We start from the raw sequence: 8,652 nt of genomic DNA on the forward strand, positions 1-8,652 counted from the left end.
ATATTTTAGTGGATGCTTACTTAATTTTTTGCTGAAGTAGACTTTGTACAACGTAGTCGGGATTTATTTTTACAGTATAACAGGTAAATAAGCTTGCGATACACCTGATAGTGCTACTTGCAATACCAGGAGACTTGAGAAAATTGGAATTTTCTTGAAGGTTTCAATATCGTATTGGTTTAATTTGGAATACCATTAGAGGGAGGTAATTCCACACAGTGTACTGAAAAAATACAATCTGACAGCATTTTTAATTTTTACCGCTAAACAGCTATTGCTTTGCAAACTGAAATTGTTAAATAAATAAAGCAGACGAAGTCTCGAGAAACAGTTAGTTTATAATAATCATAATTATTTTTTATGTTAAGTAAACACTTTAGTCTCTATACAAGTCACTCCAAGACGATAGGTAAGAAATTTCCAACAACTTAGCTACTGTAGTTATGGATAAAATCTCTAAAGTGATAAATCACCCATTCCATCACCGGCCACCTCGTCAAAATGAACTTATTTGTCAAACTTAGATGTCCGTGTAATGATAACGAAAACAGGAAATTGGAATACTGTATCGCTGGTTGAAAATCGGCTCCGTCGACGGCCATCTTGGATGCTAATCGTCGCGCGCCACGATTTGAATATGGAACTCTTTATTCGTAAATGGCTTTTTAGTTTTTTTTTATTCTATTTTCAGTGAGTCTCAGACCATTGGTTTCTGAGACTGTGAGTAAGTAGCCAGTTGATGGATTGGCAGGAAATGAGTGTTGTTATGAAAGATGACAGTGACGTTTATATGAAATCGTTTTTCATCATTTCAATTCCAGAATAAACATAAGTTTACATAATACACGGTGATTTTTTAAAATGTGTAGGGAATCGAGATTTATTAATTTGACTGTTTTATCAGTATTATAACATTAAGATATGATCAGCCATTTAGTCGTGAAAAGCGAACAAACAGACAGACGCCCGTTTGCATTTATAATATTAGTATGGATCACAATCGCCAATAAAAATCGTTACTGGTAAATAGATATGCAAGTCTTTTATCATGGCTACATTCATTTAAAATACCATCGGAATTCCTACTTCAGTATTTAATATTAAACTGCAGATGTTAAAGAAAAAAAAACACAATTGAATAAGCACAACTAATTTTGAAGTCTTCTAAAAAATTGTAATTAAGACATTTACTAAGCAAGTTACTGGAACTTGCTTAAAGAATTAATTAGCACCGTTTAAAGCACGTTATTGCCAGGCCAAAATTGATCTGTAATCGCGGACAGTGTTGCCAGCGAAAAAAATACTGTTTAACTGAACAATGTATAATAAATCAGGTCGTTTCAAATTCAGCTAAGTTTTTACAGTTTCCACAAGAATTTGCTAAGTTGTTTTGGTAAATAGTCTCTTGAAAGGATTTCCACATATAGCAATAAAATTTTCAACAAAATGTCACTTTTATATAATATTACACTCTAATCGTTTCGACATAAAGTATATTTTCGTGTATAACGTTAACAAACCGACAATGTTACTTATGAAAATGAATTCAATGATTCGGTCAAATGTTTTAATTAATCAAGTACTTACGAGAAGCGATAATGAAAACACTGCATTTCTGGAGTTCCATCGGGAATGTGGGAAAGAAATTGTCATTGCGAAATATATTCTTCTCAACTCTACATTTTTTTATGTAACTGAGACCAATTCCGAAGTTTTACGTCATTTATTACCTTTAGCCTATCGAGTATAAAATTAAAAAAAATTGCTATATATAACAAAGGTAAGAAATTAATACCTAACATTTAAAGTAAAATGCTAAATTTCTTCTTTTCTAAATTAATTACGGAATATAAATTATATATTTTTCTGCTTACCGCGTAAGTTATCAGATGTGAAAATAAATAGGATTTATAATGATGCACCTTATGAGGTCAATAAGATGACTATTAAAAGTATTTTTTTACTCATAGGGTTCAAAATTAATATATAAATTTCTATTAATCATTATCAAAAAAAGTTACGAGATAGTAGACCACACTCTCTGCGCCAAGCCAACATTAGTGACTGGCTGGCCATTCGCAAGTGCCATATATGGATGTAGATTTATTTATCTAATTGTTTAGTATATATGTCAAATTGATGCACAAATATATAAAATAACCAAATATCATATACTAGGATTACACATATACAGGTACGTTTTAATGTGTTCGTAATGTACATGTTATTATAAATTAAAAAAATATGATCTTTTTGTTTTTTAATATTACTTTCTATGTTTCTGGTCAAACGTTACATTTGTATAACTATTTAATATTATATTATCTGTGGTATAAACTGATTTTATTGACACTGCTCGCTTTACCCAAGCAAATTTTCATACTACTATTATCGTACTAATAGGAAGATATTGTGACTAAATATAGTCCGATCTGAAATACATCCGTATACGAGTATAACAATACATAATCCATTCATTGAAAGTATTTATTTAAAAAAATAGTCTTTGAGAAATCGATTTGAATGCTAAATGAAAGTTTAAATGCTATATTATACGTATAATTAAAATACTCTTATCATATATGTGTATATTCAAAGACTTTTTGTTCCACAAAATGATGGAATATTTCTTCCCACTTCAAGTCAATTTGATACCGTGTCAACAGATTATAAAAGCGTCTTGGCTTATCTATATCTGATTAATCCAACGCATAACAATTCTAAATGTTTACCTGTGTTAAGTGAACGCATTTCTATCTGTCCACTATCCTACAAAGTTGGTCTAAAGATTAAGGAGTTGGAATTAGCGAGACTGCGCCGACTAGCGACATTGCTGCAGCATTCGTTGAGGCCGGTTGCACCGTATTTTCACCATGAGTTCTTTTTTCGCGTACAAAATTATCTGATAGAAATATATGTTTTATATTCCTTTTATATATTTAACGAATTATTCACATTCATTGCCTATATACAACTATTATTTTCTGTACTAGCTATGGTTGTTCGGTAGAAAATACCGCATCGTGTTAAGTCAGCCAAATTTGCTATTACGTATTGTATTATGTGTACGTATTAAAGTTATATAAATAAATACATTTCTGTATTCAAATAGTTTATCGCAAAACAAGATATTTGTATTCTAGCTTAAAAGGCGATATGGCAGTGAAATTACAGAAAATAAAGTATTTATTTTCTGTAATTTCACTGCCATTATATGCCAAGTTATTATGACTCCATAGTCTTAGTACTTAGGAATTGAAATTCGTGAGATGGGCGTCATAAATATATATATTTTGTACAAGAATATCTATTCTATTTCAAAATTATGTATAGGCAACCAACTCTTACTATCCTATATTCGTTGTTTGTTTAAATAGGGTACACACAAAATCACGATTATCAGGGTTTCCTTACGATTTGGATTCCTGGACGATTCCTTGGAAGTTTTCCTGTCGTAGTATATTTTACCAACGGGGTCACTAAACCCTATTACTAACCATCCCTTCCCAAAGTATCGCTTATATTTAAACAAAACAGTAATCAATGGATTACCCTCAGTTTAGATGTATGCGCCACTGGCCCTGGTCTATATGGTCAGGTAGGCTAGCCGGGTTTAATTAGCCGTATCGCTAATTATTTACTGGACTCACGCCGCGACCTCACCCCGCCTGGCATTCAAACTATTCAATGATATAAGTATTGCTTACTTTTATATTTACTTTGTTGTTATCTAATTATTTATGTAATTGTTGAAATGTTGCGATTAAATGCGGCATTGAAGTAATTGGCCAGGAATGCAAAACGGCAAATGATAATAATAATAATAAATTATTATTATTATTATATGATAATAATAAATCATGTATCGGGCACTCTCGAGGGTGTTTTTGGTGGACATCACCATACCGCATGACGAGAACCTCGTGAAAGCCGAAACTGAGAAAAAGAGAAAATATCTCGACCTGGCTCACGAGGTGACCGAAATGTGGGGGGTGATGTCTACCGAAATCATTCCAATCGTTATGTCGGTGAACGGTCTTATCCAAACCACGTCTAGAACAACATCTCAGACGATTGGGATTCCGAGGCGGCTCACTCCCGGGAAAGTTGCAGAAAGCGGTGCTCTTAGATTCTGCCTGCATTGTACGCCGGTTTCTCTCCCGACTCTGAACCCCGGCCGACTGTGCTTCTGCCGGGGGTAAGTTGCCATCTCCGCTCCTTAAGAGGAGAGATGAGTTTTTTTTTAAGTTTAGAAAATATAATAATAATATTAATAATATCTCAGGACAATTCATACAGCACCATCTAGTCCCAAGCTAAGCACAGCTTGTGTTATGGATACTAGAATAGAATAGAAAAGAATAGAAAATCATTTATTCAAATAAACTTACATTGAAGCACTTTTGAATAGTCATTACATTTTTTTTTTAGACAACTGATATAAATACATAGATATATTTTTTTGTAAATAAATACATATTATACATAGAAAACACCTAGACCGATACAAACAATCATACTCATGAATACAAATGTTTGTACCGTGCGAGGAATCGAACCCACGACCAGCGGATAGTAAAGCGGTGTACTAAACCACTACATCACCGAAGCTGTCAGGTGTGAATGATAAGCAAAGTAATAATTATATCCTTCACAACTATATCCCAGACGGGGTAATTTTTTGCTAGGTATATTTGAATAGTTGCAATGGGTGAGTCTACCGCCGCCGTTATCGGTGTTTACACTACTGCAGTGTCAATCAGAAAGGTATCAAGTGATATCTATTATTAGAAGTTATTGAAGGTCAAGTTTTTTTAAAAATATATTTATATCCTTATCATATAAATATGTTTATATCCCGATTTAGAGAAGAGTCTTGATTATTCTGTACTGATGCTCTGCTAGCGTATAACAGTAGTAACTTTACTAAAGAGCTCAGATTATTTAATATCATTCCTTTCTGACAGTATTTAATCAGCAATTTTAGTCAAAGCATTATCAATATGTTTCTTGTGTAGGCAAAACGTATGGAAATAAAAAAAAATAGTCAACCGTTTTGCGGGAGAACACAAAAAGACTTCTACATCGTTAACAAATAAGTATATATTGGAATGGTAGATCGGATCAGTCCCGCTTTGCCTGTGCCTTCCTCATCTGTGATCACTGATCATGACTCTGCGACGGTTTGTGTAATACTTGCGGGGATAAGGCACATGTTTTTTTTATTAGTTTTTTGTTTATTTATTTAATGTATTAATTCTTAATTCAATTAGTCCTGATGAAATTTTAAATTATACTCCTGATTGATTCTATAGTGATATAATAATATTCTTGGACAATTCACACAGCACCATCTAGTCCTAAGTTAAGCTAAGCTTGGGTTATGGGTAGGTACTAAGCTAATGATATAAATACATAGTTAATGTTTTTGTGTAAATACATAACATAATATACACAGAAAATACCCAGACCGATACAAACAATCATTCTCATAAATACAAATGTTTGTACCGTGTGAGGAATCGAACCCGCGATCATCGGACGTAAAGCGGTGTGCTAAATCACTAGACCACCGAGGTCGTCAAATGATGGAAAACTCTGATATCATTATCCACGTCAGATTCAAATATATACAACACTAAAATGAGGGCATGTTAAGTGTAGCTGTGACACTTAACTTGCCCTCTTTCTATCTCTTCGGGATAACAGTTACAAAGTAATTTATTATGTATCTTAGAATCCTCACTATTCTTTCGTATCATATTTAAACGATTTTTTAAATACCCAATTAGCATCTTTAATTTGTAGTTACTTTTATTGGAAACCACAAAAGAATAGCATATAAACCAAATCTCTAATAATATCTTCTAAAAGTAAAAGAGCCTAAATGTGTATACACTCTACACATTTAGGCTCTTTTACATTTAGAAGATAAATCGAGTTTATATTTCTAGTAATAATTTAAATGGCCTATACATGGCAGTAAAATCAGGAGCAAAATTGGAGTAGTTGTGGTAAGGGAAAAATAGACTCTAGTCAAATATATGTCCTACCCTGGTCGAGCGGTTTAGCGCACCGCTTTACTTCCAATGTTCGCGGGTTTGATTCCTCGCACGGTGCAAAAATTTGTATTCATTAGTGTGATTGTTTGTATAAGTCTGGGTGTATTCTATGTATATTATGTATGTATTAACAAAAAATCTAAGTATTTATATTAGTTGTCTAGTACCCATAACACAAGCTCTGTTTGCCGTGGAACTAGATGGCGCTGTATTAATTGTCCGGGGTTATTTATTATTATTATTATATCTTATTTCGCTACACACGAGTCTAACTAGGAAGCGATGCAAAGTGTTACTAGCCATTGCTTCGACATTGCTCCTGATTTTAATCTCTTGTGTAGGCCGTATTAACTAGCTTTATTTGGGTCTCTACTTATCAAATAACATTACTGACACATCTATAGAGAACCGAAGCAGGCCAGTCTCTTCTTTGAACAAAGATTTAGCTCTACAAATGCTATATATATCGTTTTTATTAACTATATCAGGTTGACCTCTATGCGGTCTCCCCTTGAAATATAACTGTTAATTTCTGGTGAATTCACCACGATGAGCTACCTGACCTTTGACGATCGATGGTCGAATGGACGAACGATGATTCTCCACTGGTGCCCTCCTTCCCATTATCCACGGCCAGTGTATACTGTTACGCCGGCCGTTGGACTTTTCAATATTCATCCATACCCAAATAAATGTATTGGTCAATAGGTTTGGTTAAATGTAGTTTAGATACAGTACCAAGAAAATTCATCGCTTACTGGTGTCTCGTCAGTGTATATATTATACATTGGACTATTCCATATTCATCCATACTAAAATAAATCCTGTATATATTTGTCAAATAGTTCAATTACATGTAGTTTAGATATAAAGCCAAGAAAAAGTATCCCGACTTTTCATGAGCTGTATAACTTTTTCAAAAAAAAAACGAGTCACTTTGTTATAATTTATATAGTATTATAGATTATGATATCGTATATACTAATACCAACCAAAAAGTTAGCACGAAGTCAGTCAATGTGTCCTAACAAGGCTAATTCTTTTTTTATAGCAACCTATTTATATAGTTAAGGTAGCGACGCACCAACAGCGACAGGCGTGTGCTACCGGTCGCCGATACTAAATAACAGTGTCACACTGGCCTTTGCAGAGACCGCCTGGACCTGCTTATACCATAAGAAACCAATATTTATCTTGTTTTCGTATATAAAGTCGTGAAGAGTTGAAAACTTAGTACGTGTGTTAATGATTTCAAAGGGTACAATAATTAATTTTGTGTAAATTTTTAGTACGCCACCTTCAATTTTATTAATTAATTCGAATAATATCGAATCGAATAATATTTGGCGTTAGAATAATGTTTTATTTATTGTGGACATTTGATCAATAACAATCATCAAACAGATGGATGAATGTAGATGAGTTGTACCGATGAACCAATGCAGATGAATATAAAGTCGCAGGCATAGCTATTATATGAAATGAAACTTATTATTTTGTCCACAAGTATTAAGTAGTTCCATATAGGTATCTCTTTAGTCGTTTGCCAGTTCAGTTTGGATTACCAACTCACTTGCATTTCTTAATGGGTGTAAAGTACCAGATGTAGATTTTGAACAAAGTCATCTGCGTGTGTACTCTGTTTTACAGATTACTGTCGCAAAGCAACTTCTTTGTATGCTGTGTTGCGGTCCGGTGGGATATCGTAGTGAAATTATTGGGTACGAAGGCGTAACATCTTAGCCCATGTTAGCATAATGGCGGCATCGCATGAGGTACTACGAGCGTCGCATGATGACGAGCTATTCGCCATGTTTTTTATAGGTATAATCGATTGTTACCATTTACCATCAGGTGGGCTGTTAGGTTTTTTTCCATTCCGTAAATAACTAAGAATTACTATATAAAACATCTGTTAGTTATAGTAAATTCAAATATATTTATACGTTTTCTGCGTAGTGTTAGGGGTGCTCGTTAGATAACTGTATTATATAGTTTAACATGTTTATAAACTCCTGCATACCACCGTCCTGCGCCCGAGCACCTTTTTGTTCAATTCCGCGCCGTATTTCGGCTGCGCGCGCTGCCATTTATCTCGACTATCATCTGAGATACGGGCGGCTATCTGAATCTTTATGCGCATGTATCTGATAGCGCGAGATACCCACTAAAGCTCGCTGATTAGCTGATAGGTATTGATATTCCACCATTTAGGAGTCATACCATGAAATAGGCAATCCCTAACTATTAAGACAGAGATGAATGGAATCATACAGTGCCGATCAATGCAATTTTGTAATGGCTTCTTAATTTATACGGTTTTATTATGGCTTTGGAATGGCAAACAAGCTGATGGTCAACATGGTGGTAAGTGGCAACTGTTTCTTTTCATTGAAGGTAATGGTATGGTTCACACGCCTGCGTTTACGATATATGCTGGCGGGGCACGTGTGGAGGATGATAAGATGAATTTGTAAAGTCGTCTTTGACCCGATCTCAAAGGTCAGTTAGCTCATGGTTGCAAAATCACCTGGAATAAATTTATTATGATAGTTTCGGGAAATCAGAGATGGATCAAACTGATTTCAGA

This window comes from Achroia grisella, unplaced genomic scaffold, assembly GCF_030625045.1.
Source record: "Achroia grisella isolate CSIRO2021 unplaced genomic scaffold, CSIRO_AGI_Agris_v1 utg660, whole genome shotgun sequence".
Lineage (NCBI taxonomy): Eukaryota > Metazoa > Arthropoda > Insecta > Lepidoptera > Pyralidae > Achroia > Achroia grisella.